Below are 23,963 nucleotides of genomic sequence, written 5' to 3'. Positions count from 1 at the left end.
TCTCTCTGTCTCTCTCTCTCTCTCTCTCTCTCTCTCTCTCTCTCGGAACCTCCACAAATATATACCCAGAGATGTGCCTTACTTACATCTTACTTACATCCTAGGCTCTTCTCGGTCACGTTGAACCGATAATCAAGACTCAAGACTAGCCATCACGTTACAAGAGTAAAATGTAGTCTCTTTCAGTTCATACTAGCAACGAGTTTTCCACTTTTCACTTATTTGAGTACTATTCTTTCAGTTTCTTCTTAAGGGGAGTCATCTTGATTATAATGCTTTTAGGCAAGTAAGCCATATGGTGGTGGATTAAGGAGAGAACATTTTTTCAGTCACAGTATATTCATAAATAGAAGGCTAACTCAAGAGGTAAATTTAGCTTAAGGAGCAACACTAATGAGAATTTGAACCATAAGATATTTTTCTCCTTTCAGTTAAGGTTTGACCTATTTTAGAATTTTGGTCCAAGCCCAACAGGCATATATATTGCTTTTTTACCCAGCCATAGAAAGAGCAATTGTTTTCTCTATTTACGAATCAGGCTAGGAAGAACAAAAGGTAAATTTGTGCCTCCTAAGTAAAACTCAGGTGCCTTGATAGGCCATTCTGGGTGCTAAATAGAAGCTATGTTTAATAGAAATATTTTTTCACTTAACTGAGAGCTCCATAGAAAACTTCCTGCAAAGAATTCCAAGTAGTGCTTCCTGTTAATGAAACCCTCCCAGAACCACAGAGGAATGGAAGACTATGGAACCATAGCTGTAACAGCCCTAAGGATGTCCAGTTCTGTGATCCATTTTCAGAAACCTTTTTGTAAGTAAAATGTTCCTTGGAAGTGAGTGTGTAATGCAGGACTGCAATCCCAATAATAGGGAAGCTGGAATGTCAAGGTCAAAAGTTCAAGGCTATTCTGGCTGTGCTAGGAGACCGTAGCTCAAAAGAACTGAAGGGTGAGGGTCTTTTTCAGGGATAGAGTACCTGTCCAGCATGGACAAGATCTTGGGTTGGATGCCTAGCATTGCAAATAAAATGTAAAGGTAAGTTTACACAAGAGGCCGAGAAATAACCAAGCAAGCACCATGTTGAGATAGAGATCTCCAACTTGATTTCTCTAGCTCTTTGAACTTGACAGAAGCTCTTTCCAAACCGGAAGTCTAGCCTCATCTCAGACTATGTTTAAAGCCCAGAAACAGACATAAGAAGGAGACTTGACTCGCTCACACTTACCTGCCCCATCTTGGAACAGAATCCCCTGAGAGCTGGGATGCTCACAGGCATCTGAGATGTTTTAAAGTTTCCCTACTTCAAACGATAAAGCATATTAGGTGATAGCACTAGAGTTGTTGAGAATACAAGAAATTACATTTTGGTTTATTAACGCTCAGATAGTCATGCAACATGGATAGCAATCTTTTCTTTTCAAAATGTGGAGGATGAAATGTCTAATAGTTAATTGCAGATTTTAAAACCATGTATCCATGGTTTGAAGGTGTCAGCGTGTCAGCTGGAAGCAATTAAGAGTGCCCAGTTCAATAGATCTGAGTCGGAAAACTTACCTTCAACGAGGGTCTGGAGTGATACCGATACTGCGAGTTCAGGAGGAACCTGCTGTGAGAATCAACTACCCCTGAACTCACTGTCGCACGGTAGATGTCGAGCGCATTGTTGTCCTCAGCATGTGCTGAACCATGTGTTAACTTCATGGTGAGCAGCCTTCGACCAGCCAAGCACCTAATAACTGAGCAAATGCCTCCCTGGCCATTTTGAGTGGCCTGTCGGTCAGTGGTCACACCTGTGGAATTTGTGTCTCCACAGAGAAAGCAGCTCGGGCTGGTAAGGATCCCTCTTGCTCTTTGCACACTTGCTACTTCTCATCCTATCGCCCGCCCTCAGAGAAGGGGGGGTGGTTAGTTTTTTGTATGAGATAATATATGCAGAATCAGTTCATCCAACAAATATCTGTTGAGTACCGCTGATTAGCTGAACACTCAGCCGGGAACAAACAAATGTGCGTTAAGATTCAGATGTCATCCTAAAGGATTAGACAGGACATAGCCAACTGCCCCCAGTGGGGCACAAAGTAGGTTTCTAGTGAACTTCCTGGTTGCCAGGCAGAACACCAGTTTACCTGAAGTCATTCTCCACCCACAACTTTCTAACGGCCTTGCCCTGCCTCTGCTCGTTTATGGCTTTTCCAACTCACAGCTGGAGAAACTAAACTCTTGAGTGTTTAACCGCCTCACCCTCAAGCAATTCTTGGGTCAAAACCAAGATTAGCAGTGTGACTCCCTGTGATTCCCAACAAGCAATGATCTCTGTAGGTTTTTTTTTTTCAGTCCAGGTCTTTTACTTCTTTTTGTACATCAGGCCATGAATTCGTAGGGAATGGGCTCCAGCAGCTCTGGCTCCTTCCCGTTAGCCCTCACAAAGTGTGCTTCTCTGGGTAGAGCAAGCTGGCACTTCAGCCGAACCCAGGTGCCCTTCTCATTGGCTTCCTTTTTCTTCTGGTCGTTCTCCTTCACCTGCTTCAGGAAGATGTCTCGGCTCTTCGAGTGCTTGATGTGTTCAATCCGCAACAGTAATTCTCTTGGCAAGAATCTTCCCCTTAACTTGCTTGTTTACAGTGATGCCCACAGCATAGGTGACACTGTAGACTCTCATGGTTTTGCCATGGTAACATTAATGGGGCATTCCTTTTTGAACAGTGCCCATTCCTTTGATGTCTACAATATCGCCCTTCTTGTAGATTCGCATGTACGCGGCCAAAGGAACAACTCCATGTTTCCGAAGGGACCTCTTTCCCTTTGTGTTTGTCATGTTGGCGAGTTACTGAAAGATGGCTACCGCAGCCAACTCCCTGTAGGTTTTAAAGCTATCATGTCCCATCTCTGACAAGCCTTGCTGTTAGTGCTCATTTTAATACTCTATTGATGCCACCAGAAAGATTCCTATTCTGATTTCACCAATGCTTTCATAGGTTTGGAATATGAGTATCTCTTCTAGCCTTCTATTCTATCTAGGAGGGTGTGACTCACTTCACTGAGGCTTGATGCACACACAGCTCCCTATCAACGTCTCAAAGCTGTGTAGGCAAACACTGGAAGATGATAAAGATGCCTAGTCACCCATGGTCACTCATACCGCCCTTATTCCGAGAAGCTATTGTTAGTTTTAATTGGTCCAGAGTCCACTATGAAGATTTTGAAATTATCATCCACCTGAAGTCATAGAGTCAAACACTTGGCTTTTGTTTCATTTATCTTGTTATCCAATTTGAACTTAGCCTGTAAGAAGCAAAAGAACTTTTAAAAAAAAATCCTTTTTTCATTTTACACACCAATCCCAGTTCCCACTCCCTTCCCTCTTCCCTTTCCCTCCTCCCCCTCCCCCCCAACCTAGTCCCATCCACTCCTCAGAGAGGGTAAGGCACGTGCTTTGGGGAAGGTCCAAGGTCCTCCCTTCTATATCTAGGCTGAGCAAGGTAACCATCCAAGGAGAATAGCTTCCCAAAAAGCCAGTACATGCAGTAGGGATAAATCCTGGTGCCACTGCCAGTGGCCCCTCAGTCTGCCCCAGCCATGCAACTGCCAACCACATTCAGAGGGAATAGTTTGGACCTATACTTTTTCCTTCCCAGTCTGGCTTGTGTTGGTGAACTCCCATTAACTCAGATAAACTGTTTCAGTGGATGAACCCATTATGGCCTTGACCTCTTTGTTCATATTCTCATTCCTTTTCAGCTGGACTTTGGGAGCTCAGCCCCAGTGCTCTGCTGTGAGTCTCTGCCTCCGTTTCCATCAGAGAAGCAACAGAACTTAATGGCTGTACATGTTAACAATTGTTTTTTTTTTTTTAAAAAAAAAAATCAAACACATTTAGTGCTTTGCCTTAAAACACTGAAATTATCTCTCAACTTCCTGTCATTCTACAGTGGACTCTGCTAACAGAGAAATTGTTGGCAATTGTATTCTGTCTTTGTTTCTTTGAGAACAGAGATGTGGGGGAGAAGCTATGGCTGAGCGTAAGATAGTAACTGCAGTCTCTGCCTTTGTGAGCTGTTAGCATTCAGATAAAGGCATGGCAGTGTGCACGCGCACTGGGAACCGGTGTTTCAGCTAGTCTTTAAGAACAGCTAAGAGTACCGGAGAGCACGCGACATTTTTTTTTTCATTCTTATGGTCTATTACCTGTGAGCTTTTAATCATGAGAAAGCAGCTAACAATGACTTCCAGTCTCCATACTGTCGGGAAGATCACTCCCAAGAATTTCCCACTGAGCCCAGTAGAACTATCAGAGATGAAGGACGCTAGAGTGTTATCCGTGTGGACCCTGACTCTACACTGGCACTAAAAGTGTTGAGAGACATTTCTCCCAGGAAACTCAGAGCTGGTTAATGATTATCTAGTCAAGAGGAAAAGCTTGTGTGTGCAGTGCCTATCTCTAATATAGATACGTTCAGCATTCTCTTGGTAAACAGAAGTATAAAATCACCAGAAAGGCACCTTTGCAAGTGTGCAACATAAAGCAAACAGTGAAGGACAGCTGTGGTCTGGGGCTTCCATGTCCCTGCTGCTGCTGGAGGAACTGGCTGTCTGTTCTCTATTGACACTGAAAAATCCAGGAGAAGGAGACATCTGTAAATGTGAATTGCCTCAAGATTATATTCTAGTAGTCTCTTAGTAGAATAGAAATAATGGTTATCATTAATCATTTCAAAATAAAAGGCAGGAAGAGATCCAAATAGTAATGTCAAAAACTAGTCTCCAGCCTGTATGGCATTGCTAGGCTACATTCTGTCCCTTTTAGACCAGCCTGGGAAGACCGTCATTGTGGTCCCTTGTTCATTCTTGCTCCATTCAGAATGTGACCTATAGAATTAATGTGATACCAAAGATCTGCTTAACCTTCTTCTGAGTCAGACTCAAACCTAACTGCCATCCTGTCCAGCTCTTTCTTGGCTTATGTGAGCCCTCGCCCCCTCTCTGTCTCTCTGTGTATGTCTGTGTCCGTGTTTCGCTGGAAATTGAGCCTAGAACCTTCACACGCTTAGTAAAGACTCTACTACTGGGCCATAGCCCCAGACCTTTTTTTACTTTTGATTTTGCAATAGAGTCCCACTAGTTGCATAGGCTGGCCTTGAACTCACTTTATATCCTCTAGCCTCTCAAGGAGCTAGAATTACAGGGCTGTACCATCAGGCCCAGCTAATCTTGAGTTTTGACTCCAAGAATTTGGGGGATAAAAATCTACCAATATGATACCGTTTTTGATATGTAATAGGCCTTCTTGGCCTATGCTTGAAAATCTCACCTGGAAAAATGAACAACTGGTTCTAATTGCTCAGTACAGAAAAAGCTTTCTTGCTCTTGGCCTCCTACGGCAGAAGGTTGGCATGATGGTGAACGCTTCCAGGAAACAATCAGATGATGACCACTGTGACTTAGATCCTCCAGTGGGAGCGAAACTTGTCTCCTGGCTGTGCTCATTAGCATTCCCTCCACGGGCTGGACCGTGTGCTTTGTCTGTGTTTTTCTGTGCTCACCAGCATTACTGCCATGGGCTGGACCATGTGCTTTGTCTCTGCCAGTTTCTGCAACTCAGCTGCAGTTGCCCCAACAGAAACTGCCTTGCTGCCGGCACTGAAGAACAAGGTTGACAGGGCTTCCTGCTGCTGTGGCCTAGTGTTCCAAAGCTGAAACATGCAGGCCTTTGCTCTCTTGCAGCATTTATTACTCCTACCAAGATGTTTCACATAGACTCTTGGTTTTTTTGTTTTGTTTTTTTCAAGACCGGGTTTCTCTGTAGCTTTGGAGCCTGTCCTGGAACTAGCTCTTGTAGACCAGGCTGGCCTCGAACTCACAGAGATCCGCCTGCCTCTGCCTCCCGAGTTCTGGGATTAAAGGCGTGCGCCACCACCGCTCAGCCTCATATACTGTTGTAAGTTTATGAGTTTTCATATAATTTATTAAAATTATGTTTTTCTTAATTCAAAATCAAATGATAAATACCAGTGGTACATTTAAGGGTGTTTTCTGGTTAGGAAAAGAAAGTGTTAGAGGATATATCAAAATACTTTATCACCTCTTAAGATGGCAAGGAAAAAAAAAGGTAATTTTTAAAAAAAAATATGACCGCTGAAGCGTGAGTTAAACAACAACAGCCGAGCTAGAGTGGACAGGAAGCTCTCAAGGCCTCAGCCCTGCACAAAGGTCTACAGACAACTAAGGCGTGCGGAGAGCGGGGAAAACACACACAAGTACATTATACAGACCGAGCAGGTCGGCTTCATGTTAAGGATATGTGTGTATGCACATACGTCCATACACGCATGGAACAACTAATGAGGAAAGAGCCCACAGTCTGAAGAGAGCCACGAGGAGTACGTGGGAGAGCTTGGAGTGAGGGAAGGAAAGGGGAATAACGTGATTGTGTTATAGTCCAGAAAATAAGTGATTAGAATAAATAAAAATATGCAGGCCTTCCAATGGAAGTGACTGCCGATCTGAGGCAGGCATCAGACACCACAGAAACGTCATTTCTCAAGACTGGTGAGGCTTCTCAGTCGCAGGCAGACAGAGCTGAGACCGGACCTCCCTAGTCGTGCGTTGCTTTCAAGGCGTTGACTCAATATTGAGTAGCCATAGTTTTTAATTCTCATAGATCAATTGCCTCTAAAGCCGCATAATGAGATCGCTTATACTTGCTAACTAGGTTGCACGCTCCACTGCCACTCTGGCCCTCTGTCCCGCCGCCACACTGGCTCTGCATGCCTTGTTCTTGTCACTTTGCCCGGGAGCCAAGCGAGCAGAGAGTTGTCTGACTCTGTGTTCAGTCAGTACAATGCCTGGAACGTTGGCACCGAGTGTGCATTAAAAATAACAGCAGGGACTGCTTGTTGCTTTCATCCGTCAACAAATCCTTTCAGTGCAGGTAGAGATGGTTTAACATTTGCAGGGGCAAGTCATGTAGGCAGTAGCGCAGCCTTTCCTGCAGCTCAAAGCACATTTCACTCTTGAAGACCACAATTCCAGTTAAGTCAGTAAGCTCCTAGTGCTGCCTCTGCCCGCAGGGTCACAGGCCTCCCTAGGTTTCTGTCTTTTAGATACGTGTTTGGTCATACTGTATGTCCTCTGTCATTCTGGGTGGCTTTCTCGGCATCTCTGATATAGATTGTCCCCGCAGCCTATGCTCCTGGACTTATGAAGAGGCGCTTGTTCCCATTGCCCCTCATCATTGTCTTCTGAGAGACAGGGAACCCAGCCTGCAGGTCCCCTGGATCTCCCCTTGTTGAAGATGCCTGTGGTCCTCACTGCTGCCTTCGGTCTTGGATGATGGGGTTTCCCCACCCAGTTCTTAATTTCCTCAGATGCTTCCAGCACTTCTGCCCCTGCTTAAAAATCATCCCCTTCCTCGTGCCCCACCCAAGAACTGAGAGTCTCTGAGGTCACTCATTCCCCAAGTCATCCCCAGGCCCCCAGCAAGGACAGTTTGACTCAAACCAAAAGTGAAGGTCTGCGTTCTTGTTTTCCATCCTTCCAAGCTCAAGAATTCAAGCAAGGGATCTGGAATGCTCGCCAGAGCTGTATGTTGTGAGCAAGTCTACTTCCACAGCAGGTTTGGACCACTGGTGTAGACAGGATGAGACACGATCCCTAGCAGCTTCAGTCTTTACTCATAGTGTTTCCCAAACTGTGGTCAAGAAATAACTTAGTGTTCATGGCCAGCATTTTTTCTTATGAAATGGGATTTAGTGGGGTAGGGTGGCATCTCAGAGCATTGAATCAAATATCAAAATTCAAACAGAAACGTGAAATTCCCAGGAGAAATTCTTACGTCTGACTTTCCCAGTGAGAAAGCCCTGTGGTATCAGCCAGCCATCTCTCTGATCAGTGATACACCACTCAGCGCTGCAGGCGCCAGCTCCCTCCCGGTGTAGGTCCAGTTGCCTCTCACTCCTGCACCTGGGAGCTTTGATGAGAGATCCCACAAGCCCCTCTGTATCACCGTTCCCAGTAAGCCTTGCCTTCCAGCCTAGCTCAAATAGTAAAGGAAGTTAAGAAAGAAATAAAAAAAAAAAACACAAGTACAATTTAAAACATATCTGTCATGTTGGCACTGAATATCTTTAAATGTTTAGACATATGCTGACAATTCCCCAAACTGGTTTATCTAAATGGTAAGCTATTCATAAAAGATAAATGAAGGACCCTCTAAAGATGCTTTCCTTAAATGTTTAGAGTTATCCAAAAACATAATGTACATCTTTCTCATTGAAGAGCAAGGCTTTTCAGAAGAAAGAAATGTACTACGTGGAAGTCAAGACATACCCCTCTCTCATTGTTCACGTTTGTGATGTGTTTCTAGAAACTGAAGTCTTAGTTTCTTTAGGTATAGGCATACAAAATAATTTGAATGCATTATCTTTGTAAATGTTCAATATGTACATTTGTGTCATCCACGACTACTTCTGTAACAATTCCTAAAAATTTATTTGAAATTTTCATAGATGAGTATTATATATTTGCATCATAGCCACCACTGCCTCTGTCCATTCCAACTTCAACTCCCGTCATGTTCTTACCATTCTCTCAAACACATACACCCCACACATACATATACACACACAACACACACGCACATATACACCCCACACATACATATACGCTCACAACACACACACATGTGCATACACACAACACATACATACATGCATACATATATAACACAAACATACGCAGGCATACATGTACATACACACACACACTACTCCAACTATATGTGTTTCTTTGGGACTAACCACTTAGGATTGAGGTCCAGTCCTAATGACTGCCTGGGGCTCTTCATCAAGGTTTGCAACATCTTTTAACCCCTCATATCTAACTGTCTTTGCAAAGCTTTCTGGATAATTTTCAAAGAAATTACTCTTCTGTACTCATACTTTACCTTCCTCAAATATTTAATTAAGTTGGATAGTTATAACTTCAGGTTAGATAAATGCAGCCTCGAAACCTCTTATCCACAGTGACCCAGAATTATTAGGGGAAATTCATGACTGAGGTGGAGAGAGAACGAATCCCAGCCTGCCCCCTCATTTGGAAAGTGGTAGACTCAGCAGGGACACACGACTCCTCCAGTGTATTCGAGAACCCTCATTCTGAAAAGTGGCAGGGAATCGTCTTCAGAAAACTGCATTCACATGAGTGAGGTGAGAGTCCAAGTACCACAGGGAAACGGTTCGATGATCTGATCATTTATCAAAGTCCCGGAATGAAATGTTAAAAGGGTCTCTACCGCAGGATGCACGGTTTTTGAAGAGGCTACATGTCTTGCCCATGTTAAGCAGAGTAACACAGTAGCAAGCATCTTCCAAGCATTGTACTGACTCTCTCTCTCTCTCTCTCTCTCTCTCTCTCTCTCTCTCTCTCTCTCTCTCCTCTCAAAATGCTCCTCAAGACTGAGGAGCCACAGAACATGGGGGGGGGGGATTCTTCCTCAGTATTTTAGGGTCCTCTCTCATTTCAAAGGCAACTTTGAGCTCAGACCACAGCCTGCTCCACTGAGCCTTGTTATGAGCGATTGTTAGACACTGCCAGACAGAGCAGGCAAGATAGGATGGTTGATAAACTGCTCACTACACAAGCTTGATTACTGGAGCTCGATTTCCAGGGGTAACAAAATGCAGGCACGATGAGGTACCTTAGAAATCCCAGTGCTGAGGGTGTGGTAGCTTGAATAGGAATGTATTTGAATGCTTGGTCACTAGCAAGTGGCACTATTAGCAGGTGTGGCCTTGAGGAGGTGTGTCACTGAGAATGGGCTTTGGGACCTAGTGTTTCACTGTCTCTTTTTGCTGCCCATGGATCCAGATACAGAACTCTTGGTCCTTCTCAAGCACCGTGTCTGCCTCCACACTGCTATGCTTCCCACCATGGTGATAATGGGCTAAACCTCTGAACTGAAAGCTAGCCCCAATTAAATGGTTTCCTTTATAAGAGTTGCTGTGGTCATGGAGTCCCTTCATGGCAATAGAAACCCTCACTAAAACACGAAGCCATAGATGGTAAGTTCCCTGGGGCTCACTTGACAAGCCAGCCTCACCTGCTAGGCTGACTCCAGGCCAGTGAGAGACCTTCCCTTACCTCAAAAAACTAGGTGGGCATGGACAAGATGCCTCAATGGGTAAAGTCTCTTGCCACCAAGCCTGGCAGCCTAAGCCTACTCCCCAGATCCCACATGGTGGAAGGAGCAGACTGACTCCAAGATGTTGTTCTCTCATGCACACATACTAATAAATAAATAAATATCAAATAAAAGGTAGAAACCATCTAAAGAACAGCACCTAAAGTTTATCTCCCACATCCACAAGCTTGGGCCCTCTCACACACACATACACACAGAGGAATAGGAGTCCTATACATACATGCACCCTTACACACGCATTCACACACCATAACACATAACACATATACACACACATGCATGTACACACACACACACACAACTCACACACACAAGCACGCGCATTCACCCAGTAGAATATGTGCACCCCCCCATATACACAGAGAGAGAGAAATTACCAAAATAATGGGGGTCAATTTTTAAAGACAATGCTAGAATTATATCAAAAGGGTGGATATAGATCTACCAGAACCTTCTCTGGATATCTTATTTCATACCAAGTAATTGTATGGGCTCTCACTGGCCTGGAATATATATATATATATATCTTCCAAATTGTTTTTATAATTTCCTGAGTTCCTCCTACTACACAAGTATATTTCTAGTGTCATGATTTATTTTTAAAGTCATTGTGAAATCTACACAGAGAAAAGGAAATAGATTAACATGATAATAATAATTAATAAAGAAAAGAATTGCTAAGAAACTTTACAAATCTTACACATTCAGCAATCTAGACAAACATACCGTCTGTACCAAATGAATAAGGTTTTCTTCATTTTATGCTTTCTGTACAAGAGGTCAGTAAACAAAAGGGTATTTTTTAAAACAGTGGAGGACACAAACTCTCTGAAGGAGTTAAAACAATCCTGAGCCCTGTCACCTGGCAATTATATAAATTATCCTCCTTTGTAGAAAGCCAGGTATTTGCTGTTCCCATCTTTGCTTTGGTTGTGAGAACCACCTGTTTTCAGACACGGCTTCGTTAAACGGGTGAAGTGCATGAGGTCAAATTCTCTTGATTTGAACAAGTCTGTTGATCATAACTGAAGACCCACTGAATGGCAACTCCCGGAACAGTTATGACTCGGTCTGTAACAATCCGGCTCTGTAGAATGAGGTTCTAAGAAGACAAGACAACATCGTCCTTGGAAATGATGAACGTTCAGCTGTAGAATGAAGTCTTTAGATTGAGTTTTGTTGTGTTATTTGCTAGTGGTTCTAAACATGACAGTAACACTGTCGATATTGCCCAGGCCATTCAGTATCACTGTTTTTCTAGTGAGACATGTATTAGTTGCTTTCTACGGCTGTCACAAAACACTCTGACCCTAACTACTTACAGAAGAAAGCCTTTAATTTGGAGCTTATGGTTTTAGGGGGATAGATGGCAGAGCAAAGACGTGGTGGCAGGAACAGCTAAGAACCTACATTTTGATCCGCGAGCTGGAGGCAGAAAAAGAGAGACTGGGAAAGGCATTCTTTTGAACCCCCAAAGCCCATTCCCCAGAGACATCCCTCATCCAACAAGGGCTCACCCCTTTAATCCTTCCCAAACACTTATACTAACTGGGGACCAAGTCTTCAAACATATGAGCCTAATGGAGATCTTCTCATTCAAACCACAAGACATCTAGCATGAAACAAAACCACACACCTGAGTTCAGAAACAGCTGTTGTAGAAAGGATTCTCTTCTGAATGTTTGCATGCTCATTTCCCATTACTCTGAACGGAAGGCTCAGCCTGAACAGCCCGCAAATATCTCGACCTCTGAAGCTGCCGGGAACCACTGACAAATGCTACGTGCAGTGGAACAGACCATGTAATGAAGACAGGGTGCTTACTGTTTACTCTTGTGTGTGAAGCCAAGGCAACATCGCAGAGTAGGGCTCAACTGAGGTTGGATGCGTGCTACAGGCTGTCCCTCTGCTTCTGCTTGCTAGTCAAATACAAAGCTGTGATTTCCTCTACATTATTAAGCTTGGTATGCTATCATGGGCACTCCATGTTGTTGGGGTTGTGCCGTGTGTGTCTTCAGCTGAGGTGGCACTGATGCACCACGCTTCCTTTCTTTGTGTCCACTCACACACTAGTCCAACCCTCAAGGTACTTGGTCAACAGAAGTAGAACTGGGGCTGTGTGAAATTGAGTCTCACCTTCTTAGAATCTATATCTTAAAAGAAGAAACTGGGTACCTAAGGAAATGTTGAAGGGTTCTGCTCAATGGAAGATACACACAGGTGTTTCCTCACAGGGAAGATGCTGCTAGGGATTAAGGTACAGACAGACATCTGTTGGAGGAGGAGGCCGCTTTGTTGGTTCCTGGCTGCTCGGCAGCTCAGACCAGAAATAATCACACAGAAACTATATTGATTTAAACATTGCCTGGCCCATTAGCTCTAGCTTCTTATTGGCTAGCTCTTATATATTATTTTAACTCATCTCCATTAATCTGTGTATTGCTACAAGGTTGTGGCTTACCAGATAAAGTTAGGGCATCTGTCTCCAGTAGGTACTACATGACTTCTCTCTGACTCCACCTCCTTTCCCCCAGCATTCTGTTTAGTTTTCCCCACATAGCTCTTTCTACCCTGCTCTGCTATAGGCTCAAAACAGTCCTTTATTAACCGATGGTATTCACAGCATACAGAGGGAAGTCCCACATCGGACATCTTTCCATAGAATGGGATAGAAAGGTGTTACTGGGGCAGGAGGACCTGGGTGGACTTTCAACATTAAGGAGGATTCTATTTTTCTGCTTAGAGAGAAAAAAAAATGGCCAGGGACCAGACAGCTGTCCACAAGATTTCTGCTGTGGAGCTCGGCATGATACATTTATTGTAACAGCCTTGAGACAGCTTTTGGAATGTCCAAAGTCAACTCCTTATTGGCAAGTCGGACGGAGCCCCAGGATGTTTACAAGTAGATGATACTAGGACAGGAAGGAGTCAAATGGAATGGGGGCAAGAATGAAGCTCAGAATCTAGGTGGAGTAAAGCAAACATGGAGTCTACGGTAGACCTCACAGAAACTGAAAGATGAGAGGAGCTGTGGGGGACCCACTAATCCATTAAACAGACATGTACTGTGTGCCCGTCCTGTGCCAGTGTCTCCTGACACCCCTCCTCTCCATTCCATACCACCAGCTTCCCACGGTTCTAACCGGCCTTTTCTGTCGGTGCTCTCTGACTGTTTTTCTACTCTCATTTCAATATATTTATTGTTTACAAAGAAATTGAATATTGCTTCTGCTCGCCTCGCCATTTGAGATAAAGGCTAACCCTAAAGATAAGAAGAAGAGATCAAGAAATGTTATTTTGTTCTTTGGCTGAACTGGTTGAACTGAGAAAGTTCTGTAGTAGAGAGAGACAGCCTGCTCACTGCAGTGGAGACAGCCTGCTCACTGATGCTCGAAGGCTTTGCTCTAGGGTAGCTTTAGTTCAGACTGCACGAGTAGCTTCATTCACTCACTAATAGGCTGGGGAGGACGGTAAGCAAGCGCAGTGACAGATACGACGTAGTAGCTCCGTGACTGAAAAGGTCACTGTGCTATGAATGGCTTCCGGGTTCTGCTGGCCACCTGAGAGGCTGTGGCATTCTTATTATACTCCTGCCTCAGTTCAGTGTTATCTAGGAGTTAAATCTTACTTCTGGGTGGTAATTTAATTCCCACCCCTTGATAGGGTTCTTCCTTCCTATTGCCAGATCCTAGAAACCCACCTTTAGTTTTTAAAAAAAAAAATAGAAAAAAGGGCAGTGTTTCTAGGCTAAACATAAGTGCTACCTTCAATAAAGTAATTGTGTAGGTGGTAAAATACTGCCACATGTAGGACCTGGAAGGCTGTGGGCCAGAGGCCAGGTCTTTCTTCCTGTCAGCTACCTCTGAGGAGAGCAAAAAGAGCAGCCTCTGCCACATAGACCATATATACCTCAGCCACTATGTGGGCAGAGGCTGCTCTTTTTGCTTCCCGGCTGAATAATCACACAGAAACTATATTAATTACAACACTGGTTGGCCAATGAATATAGCATATTCCTAGCTGAATCTTAAATTTTAAATTAGCCCGTTTCTATTAATTTGTATATCACCAAGAAGCTGTGGCTTACGGGTAAAGGTTCCGGCTCTGTCTGTTTCCTTCGGCAGCTATGTGGTATCTCCTTGACTCCGCCTACTCTCTATCTTTATCTCTGTTCAGATTTCCCACCTGGCTGTACTCTACTAAGCCATTGGCCAAAACAGCTTCTTTAATAACCAATGGTAATAAAGCATATTCATAGCTTACAGAGGGGAATCCCACATCACCACTAATCCTAGGTAACCAACTCCAACTTTTCTTCATGGTTCCATTTTTAATGATTTTAGGGGATTATGAAGTTCATTGTTGATAAACGTACAACTGAACATAAAGTAGCAAGAACAATCGTAACTGCACCCTGACTCACAGTGGGAAGAATGGTGACAGGAAGGCAGGCAGCTGACGGTGGTACACACAGCCCAGCCTCAGTGGGAATGTTCAGAACTCAGTGTGGTCAGTGGGAGCCGTCTTGGAGGATGAACAAGCATCATCTAGGCAGCCGAGAGCATTTCCCGTACAGAGGAAATGAATACCGTCCACAGCATCATAAAGGGAGGGCAGGGGGGGGGATGCTAAAGAAAACTGTAAGTCATATAGGGATTGGGACCGTGGAGATAATGGACCAGTACGAGCCTGTGGGGATGATTTGACTGTACAGGGTACGTAGATGATGGTGGTGGTGGCTAAAATAGACACCACTCTGCACAGAGAAAGAGCAGCATGAGGTTTGGAGTGAGACAGATTGTTCAGGAGAAACGAGGACAGTGCCATGGGAACCTGTGTACCATGTCTGCATGACTTTCCCCTTCGCCCTTTCTATTGCTCTCAGTTCCCACATGAAAGGGGTGTCCCAATGCAGGACCTGTGACATGTTAGAAGATAGCTTTCTGGGACTGAATACCTTTGTCTTCTAGCCAGTCTAGTGATGTATGGAGACTCTTACACCCCAAAGACATAATCTCCCTCTTATGAGTCTCCGAGAATCCAGTCTCATTCGTTTGTGGGACCTGAAAGTGACTCAGGGGACTAAGGGGTCACTCGGTGTTCATTGAACGCTCACTCCCTACCTAGCATTGGACATGTGCCCAGGGATTCTCCCTTGGAAGGGAGACAGAACCATGTACGAATAGCTGTTCTCCGTTAACATACTGCTCACAAACGCTCGAATGGTTTTCCAGAAAGCCGGTCCCTAGGAGTACAGGAATCGGTACAGACAAGAGAGATATCAAGGGTCCCTGAGAAGAGCTTCAGGGAATCCGATGAGAAAAATCAACACTGTCAGGTATTGATAACATATCACAGTGAGTTACCTGCAATTTCCAGCCGCACGTGGGAAAGACAGGCTGTGTGGCTAGCTAGACTGTAGGCCTCTGATAACTTCACAGCAGAAGCAGGGGTCTCCAGAGCAGTGCTATGGTGCCGCTAAGAGATATCTCCCGCTGTGACTGTTTCTGGGTTCCTATCCATTTTGCAGAGTTCATTTTCATACCTAAAAGTCTTTTTCTCTACAACTTCTCTTTGGATTTGTTTTACTATTTGGCTTTAGTTTGGTTTTGTATGCATGGAGTGACCCAGAATTCTCAAGTTCACAACAAAAGTAAATCTTGAGAGAAAGCTAACTTAAATAATTCAAAAGCAGTCGGCTCGTTGGAAAGGTGCAGAAAGATGACTGTGATTAAAATGGGCCATGGGGCCATTGAGATGGCTCCGCAGGGTAGAGCCCATGCCACTAAGCCTGATGACCTGAGTTCAGTCCCCAGATCCCACATAGTAGAAGGAGAGGAGTCATTCCTTTGAGTTTTCCTCCACAAACAAAACAGGCCATGGCATATACACAAGCCCCAAAATAATTAAATAAATAAACTGTAACAACAATTCCAACAGGTGACGGCAGTCAAGGATCTCGGCAACATTACCCTTTCAAGTTGTAAGGATGGGATGGGTGTCCCTAAAGGTGAGGAGAAAGCAGCATCGGGAAGGTGTCTCCTTCCCAAGTCGCCTAGACCTGGCTCTGAAATGAAGCAGAGTGAAGCTGGAGGCGGTGGCAGAGACATTTTGTGAAGTCCAGTCAGGCCTCGACCCCGCACACCAGCAGTACGATGTAGGGTACGAGCGGCCCAGAATTTGGTTCATTTTCCTCAGTGGGCAAAGGTTACCTCGACACAAAGATGCACTGCTTCCCTGCGTGTCGCAGCCATTCACACTGCTGTGCCCTTGGAAGCTGCTTCTTAGCCGGCTCACATGCTCAGGGCTCACCTTGACCACAGACGCTCATGCCGGCTAAGGTGCTTAGATCCCTGCTGAAAGTGCCAGCTACCCATGTATGTGGTGGGGAAATGGAGCATACACTCCTATTTAGATGGATATTCATCGTGGCACTTGTGTAGAGAGAGAAAACGATGCCCTTTTTATAAAGATAAGTAGATGATAGATAGATAGATAGATAGATAGATAGATGGATGATAGATGATAGACAGAGATGATAGATAGATAGATGATAGGCAGAGATGATAGATAGATAGATAGATAGATAGATAGATAGATAGATAGATAGATAGATAGATAGATGATAGATAGATATAGATGATAGATAGATAGATGGATGGATGGATAGATAGATAGATAGATAGGTAGATGATAGATAGATAGATAGATAGATAGATAGATAGATAGATAGATAGATACATACATACATACATACATACATACATACATACATACTTTATATTCAGTGTCTGAGTTGCATGTACCTGCACCACACGGGCATAGGAGCCTCTGGGGTCAGAAGCTGCATTGGTTCCGCTAGAACTGTCCTAGAACTAGGCAGGTTTGACCCCAAAGGCCCCTGTTTTCAGAGATGAACAGAAAATTTTCTGCAGCGGTTTCCTCAATTACTGCTATTGAGAGACTCCTGCAATGATCTCCTCAATTACTGCTATTGTAACTGGAGAGAGATTTACTGCTGAGGAGGCTAGCGAAGGATGAATGGGGCCTCCTCCAGGCAGCTGCAGCGGCTGTGTGTGCATGGATGGGAGAGCAAAGAAGGCGCTAGCCATCTTCAGCCCTCGCTCGTTACTCAGCAATTAGCACCATCCCTCAGCTTTCTGTGGCACCTGTACAGAAAATACCCTGTTTCTAGAATGCTGCTGCTGGTGGTGGTTTCATTTGTAAATTAGCGCAACTTACGAGGAAAAAGTGTTTCGCAGGCAAGAGACTCCTAATGGTGTGTTTGGCTAATGCTTGCTGAGTGCATGCAATATTTGGGGTGAGGCTTACCTATAGAACTCTAACAGGAGCGTCGGTGAGGCACCACCAGGCCTGGTAAAACTGCAAGTTCTACAGAGGGAGAGGTGCATGTAGGGAAATAATTTATAGCAGATATTCCTAGAGCCTGATGCAAGGCAACATAGTACCCAGTAAGATAACAGAGAAGGAACACGTTAGTGCTGTGTATTGTATTCAACAAATGCTTCACAGACCCAACCGTTACATCCCCCAGTCCCTATCGTGTGGTTATGGGATCAGTACGAACCTTGCCATAGAGTTGTGAGTTCTTGGGAGCCACCCCATAACTCATGAGAGTGGGTCCCAGCAAGCTGGGTCTTAACAGGTCTGCTGCCAGATTCTGATGCACACCTCTGTTACATTCAAATGTGGTGTCCTAAGTGGGGAAGACACAGATGCGTGTTAAAAACACACAGATACCTAGGCATGGATGTCCTGCTCCAGGATACTGCCTTTCCATGAAGGCCTGCGTGACTTGTAAGAGTGCGTGTACCACAAAACGCAGTAACAAGAAGAGCTTAAGGAAATGCCATGCTGTTAGACTACAAGTAGAAAAATAATAGAATAACCACTGCTATATTTCCGTAATTTTCCCAATAACCTTCATGGTATTCAGGCTGGAGGAGCCCACTATAGCTGATCTAGAATCACCCGTGTCTTACAAGCTATCTCCAAGCTGAAAGGCAGGTGCTGAGAACACAGATCTGCTAATACTAAAAACCTGCCCAGGACCACCCATGCGCCTCGTTCAAGTCAGTCTTTGTTGGGGTACGTGACAACCCTACAGAAAAAAAAAGCCCCCTGTTGGAAGCGAAACTGTTTGGGGGAAGGTTCATAATGGAGAGCACCCACTTAGCATCCAAGAGCAGTTCCGTGAAAGGAGCCCAGCACAAGGGCCCAGTGATGTCAGGTTTGTGGGCCTCGGAGGCTCTGGCCAACGCGTTGGTGGTACTAACAGGAGAACTGAAAACTTCTCTTCACAATCACATTGTGAACTACACAATCACAATACCTTAATAAAGATCAGAAATACATATACATATAACAAAATTGACCTTAAATCTCTATCAATAAAGCAAAATCTATACTAATGCAAATTATTCATATCTATATCATATCCCCCTTTAAATGTAAAAGAACGTTTATAAACCATATTTGGGAACATGGGCGCAGTTTTTTCTCTCCAAACTGCTTCATGCTGAATGGGGGCGTCTTTAATTAGGTCTTTCATGGTATAACTTGTGTGCTAGTTTCATCTCAATTGGCAGTTGAGCAAAGCAATTTTCTGAAGATGTTTTACAGTAACCGTTCAGGAGGGCGTGGTCCATCATACCATATTGGAATAGAAGAAATGAACAGGGTCTCATTCTCTGTGAAAACAAAATAAGAAACTCCTTTCCAAAGTATCATGTCCTTAGATCCAAATTTCAAAGTCAAGGCATCAAAATCTCTACAATGGATTAGCTCAGCAGCATTTATAAACAAATATCTTTTAGCATCTGTTGCTCCTTCCTCAGCATTCAAACAATTCAAAGAGAGCATAATAGTATACAGTATCAAGATTCTCTGTGTATTTTCCATCTTTGTACACTTTATTTTAACCTCTATTTCGTTTATTTTTACTTTTATTTTATATTCTCTGTATCTCTTTGACCTGGAATAACTCTGTAGACCAAGCAGGGTCGTTCCTCTGAAGGATGCCTTGAATCCCAGCAGCAGGAAGCAAAGACATGAGGATCACCACAAATTTGAAGCCAGTCCGGTCTACACAGCAAGTTCCAGCCAGTCGGGCCTAAGGCTACAGAGTGAGAACTTGTCTCTAAAATAAAAAAAAATAAATAAATAAATAAAATAAAAAAAAAAACAAAGATGAGATTTTAAAACCCAGAGAAACAACCACACTGCCCTAAGATGCTCCTCTCTGCAGCATGCACTGCTCTGGCTTTCTAGATTGAGATGTCTTGGTCCTCCATAGCTTCCGCATCCTCCAGACTTCTCCTTGCCAGAAGCGTTACACTTGCCGCATTACATGTGCAGCACGTAACGCGCGATTCAGTGCTTGATTAGATTCTGGCTTGTATTATCCTGTGATTGCCACCTCTATGTGATTTATTTTTCCAACTAAATGATGAATTAGATAAGGCCTATCATTTCCATGTTTCCTTCAGCCGAGTAATGTTTCAGGGGGAGGCTCTATCTGGACCTACTTGGGAGAAGGAATGAGAGTGGAAGCAAGCATTGCAGAGGCATGCACCAGAGAGCACAGCGTGGCATCTGGGGAGGAGTGCAGCGTTGCCGGAGCGTGAGAAGGGCTGAGGGCGCAGGAGCTAGAGCTGTCTGGGGGACTGTCTGCAGATAATGGAGCTGTCCACTGTGGGCCATACTGAAAGACTGATGGTATACCCTGTGGGTATGGGGGAGCAATTAAAAGTTTAAAAATAGGATAACCAAATAATGAATAATATATTATATGCCTATTGTTAGCATTACCAAAAACTGTGTGTGTGTCTGTGTCTCTCTGTGTCTGAGCCCTTTGTTCTGTCTGTGTTTGTGTCTCTGTATGTGTATCTGTTTCTGTGTCTCTCTGAGTCTGTGTGTGTCTCTCTCTGTCTCTGTATCTCTGTGTCTGTGTGTGTGTGTCTGTGTGAGTGTATCTGTGTCTCTGTGTGTTTGTGTGCCTATGTGTGTCTGTTTCTCTCTGTGCTTATGTCTGTATGTTTGTGTGTGTGTGTCTATGTATGTCTGTATGTGTCTCTGTCTCTGTATCTCTGTGTCTGTGTGTGTGTGTCTGTGTGAGTGTATCTGTGTCTCTGTGTGTTTGTGTGCCTATGTGTGTCTGTTTCTCTCTGTGCTTATGTCTGTATGTTTGTGTGTGTGTGTCTATGTATGTCTGTATGTGTCTCTGTCTCTGTATCTCTGTGTCTGTGTGTGTGTGTCTGTGTGAGTGTATCTGTGTCTCTGTGTGTTTGTGTGCCTATGTGTGTCTGTTTCTCTCTGTGCTTATGTCTGTATGTTTGTGTGTGTGTGTCTATGTATGTCTGTATGTGTCTCTGTCTCTGTATCTCTGTGTCTGTGTGTGTGTGTCTGTGTGAGTGTATCTGTGTCTCTGTGTGTTTGTGTGCCTATGTGTGTCTGTTTCTCTCTGTGCTTATGTCTGTATGTTTGTGTGTGTGTGTCTATGTATGTCTGTATGTGTCTCTGTCTCTGTATCTCTGTGTCTGTGTGTGTGTGTCTGTGTGAGTGTATCTGTGTCTCTGTGTGTTTGTGTGCCTATGTGTGTCTGTTTCTCTCTGTGCTTATGTCTGTATGTTTGTGTGTGTGTGTCTATGTATGTCTGTATGTGTCTCTGTCTCTGTATCTCTGTGTCTGTGTGTGTGTGTCTGTGTGAGTGTATCTGTGTCTCTGTGTGTTTGTGTGCCTATGTGTGTCTGTTTCTCTCTGTGCTTATGTCTGTATGTTTGTGTGTGTGTGTCTATGTATGTCTGTATGTGTCTCTGTCTCTGTATCTCTGTGTCTGTGTGTGTGTGTCTGTGTGAGTGTATCTGTGTCTCTGTGTGTTTGTGTGCCTATGTGTGTCTGTTTCTCTCTGTGCTTATGTCTGTATGTTTGTGTGTGTGTGTCTATGTATGTCTGTATGTGTCTCTGTCTCTGTATCTCTGTGTCTGTGTGTGTGTGTCTGTGTGAGTGTATCTGTGTCTCTGTGTGTTTGTGTGCCTATGTGTGTCTGTTTCTCTCTGTGCTTATGTCTGTATGTTTGTGTGTGTGTGTCTATGTATGTCTGTATGTGTCTCTGTCTCTGTATCTCTGTGTCTGTGTGTGTGTGTCTGTGTGAGTGTATCTGTGTCTCTGTGTGTTTGTGTGCCTATGTGTGTCTGTTTCTCTCTGTGCTTATGTCTGTATGTTTGTGTGTGTGTGTCTATGTATGTCTGTATGTGTCTCTGTCTCTGTATCTCTGTGTCTGTGTGTGTGTGTCTGTGTGAGTGTATCTGTGTCTCTGTGTGTTTGTGTGCCTATGTGTGTCTGTTTCTCTCTGTGCTTATGTCTGTATGTTTGTGTGTGTGTGTCTATGTATGTCTGTATGTGTCTCTGTCTCTGTATCTCTGTGTCTGTGTGTGTGTGTCTGTGTGAGTGTATCTGTGTCTCTGTGTGTTTGTGTGCCTATGTGTGTCTGTTTCTCTCTGTGCTTATGTCTGTATGTTTGTGTGTGTGTGTCTATGTATGTCTGTATGTGTCTCTGTCTCTGTATCTCTGTGTCTGTGTGTGTGTGTCTGTGTGAGTGTATCTGTGTCTCTGTGTGTTTGTGTGCCTATGTGTGTCTGTTTCTCTCTGTGCTTATGTCTGTATGTTTGTGTGTGTGTGTCTATGTATGTCTGTATGTGTCTCTGTCTCTGTATCTCTGTGTCTGTGTGTGTGTGTCTGTGTGAGTGTATCTGTGTCTCTGTGTGTTTGTGTGCCTATGTGTGTCTGTTTCTCTCTGTGCTTATGTCTGTATGTTTGTGTGTGTGTGTCTATGTATGTCTGTATGTGTCTCTGTCTCTGTATCTCTGTGTCTGTGTGTGTGTGTCTGTGTGAGTGTATCTGTGTCTCTGTGTGTTTGTGTGCCTATGTGTGTCTGTTTCTCTCTGTGCTTATGTCTGTATGTTTGTGTGTGTGTGTCTATGTATGTCTGTATGTGTCTCTGTCTCTGTATCTCTGTGTCTGTGTGTGTGTGTCTGTGTGAGTGTATCTGTGTCTCTGTGTGTTTGTGTGCCTATGTGTGTCTGTTTCTCTCTGTGCTTATGTCTGTATGTTTGTGTGTGTGTGTCTATGTATGTCTGTATGTGTCTCTGTCTCTGTATCTCTGTGTCTGTGTGTGTGTGTCTGTGTGAGTGTATCTGTGTCTCTGTGTGTTTGTGTGCCTATGTGTGTCTGTTTCTCTCTGTGCTTATGTCTGTATGTTTGTGTGTGTGTGTCTATGTATGTCTGTATGTGTCTCTGTCTCTGTATCTCTGTGTCTGTGTGTGTGTGTCTGTGTGAGTGTATCTGTGTCTCTGTGTGTTTGTGTGCCTATGTGTGTCTGTTTCTCTCTGTGCTTATGTCTGTATGTTTGTGTGTGTGTGTCTATGTATGTCTGTATGTGTCTCTGTCTCTGTATCTCTGTGTCTGTGTGTGTGTGTCTGTGTGAGTGTATCTGTGTCTCTGTGTGTTTGTGTGCCTATGTGTGTCTGTTTCTCTCTGTGCTTATGTCTGTATGTTTGTGTGTGTGTGTCTATGTATGTCTGTATGTGTCTCTGTCTCTGTATCTCTGTGTCTGTGTGTGTGTGTCTGTGTGAGTGTATCTGTGTCTCTGTGTGTTTGTGTGCCTATGTGTGTCTGTTTCTCTCTGTGCTTATGTCTGTATGTTTGTGTGTGTGTGTCTATGTATGTCTGTATGTGTCTCTGTCTCTGTATCTCTGTGTCTGTGTGTGTGTGTCTGTGTGAGTGTATCTGTGTCTCTGTGTGTTTGTGTGCCTATGTGTGTCTGTTTCTCTCTGTGCTTATGTCTGTATGTTTGTGTGTGTGTGTCTATGTATGTCTGTATGTGTCTCTGTCTCTGTATCTCTGTGTCTGTGTGTGTGTGTCTGTGTGAGTGTATCTGTGTCTCTGTGTGTTTGTGTGCCTATGTGTGTCTGTTTCTCTCTGTGCTTATGTCTGTATGTTTGTGTGTGTGTGTCTATGTATGTCTGTATGTGTCTCTGTCTCTGTATCTCTGTGTCTGTGTGTGTGTGTCTGTGTGAGTGTATCTGTGTCTCTGTGTGTTTGTGTGCCTATGTGTGTCTGTTTCTCTCTGTGCTTATGTCTGTATGTTTGTGTGTGTGTGTCTATGTATGTCTGTATGTGTCTCTGTCTCTGTATCTCTGTGTCTGTGTGTGTGTGTCTGTGTGAGTGTATCTGTGTCTCTGTGTGTTTGTGTGCCTATGTGTGTCTGTTTCTCTCTGTGCTTATGTCTGTATGTTTGTGTGTGTGTGTCTATGTATGTCTGTATGTGTCTCTGTCTCTGTATCTCTGTGTCTGTGTGTGTGTGTCTGTGTGAGTGTATCTGTGTCTCTGTGTGTTTGTGTGCCTATGTGTGTCTGTTTCTCTCTGTGCTTATGTCTGTATGTTTGTGTGTGTGTGTCTATGTATGTCTGTATGTGTCTCTGTCTCTGTATCTCTGTGTCTGTGTGTGTGTGTCTGTGTGAGTGTATCTGTGTCTCTGTGTGTTTGTGTGCCTATGTGTGTCTGTTTCTCTCTGTGCTTATGTCTGTATGTTTGTGTGTGTGTGTCTATGTATGTCTGTATGTGTCTCTGTCTCTGTATCTCTGTGTCTGTGTGTGTGTGTCTGTGTGAGTGTATCTGTGTCTCTGTGTGTTTGTGTGCCTATGTGTGTCTGTTTCTCTCTGTGCTTATGTCTGTATGTTTGTGTG

General features: G+C 44.0%; 1 protein-coding gene and 1 pseudogene across 5 annotated transcripts in view; one reads left to right on the top strand and one right to left on the bottom strand.

The window, feature by feature from the left end:
• Window positions 1-23,963, top strand: part of Dlgap1 (DLG associated protein 1) — a 672,355-nt gene that overhangs the window by 378,416 nt on the left and 269,976 nt on the right. The window lies entirely within an intron of this gene.
• Window positions 2,361-2,814, bottom strand: LOC126516069 (60S ribosomal protein L21-like; annotated as a pseudogene).

Source organism: Alexandromys fortis, unplaced genomic scaffold, assembly GCF_014885135.2.
Source record: "Alexandromys fortis isolate MF-2015 unplaced genomic scaffold, M_Fortis_MF-2015_v1.1 scaffold_143, whole genome shotgun sequence".
Classification (NCBI taxonomy): Eukaryota; Metazoa; Chordata; class Mammalia; order Rodentia; family Cricetidae; genus Alexandromys; species Alexandromys fortis.
This window is presented reverse-complemented; position numbering and strand designations above follow the sequence as displayed.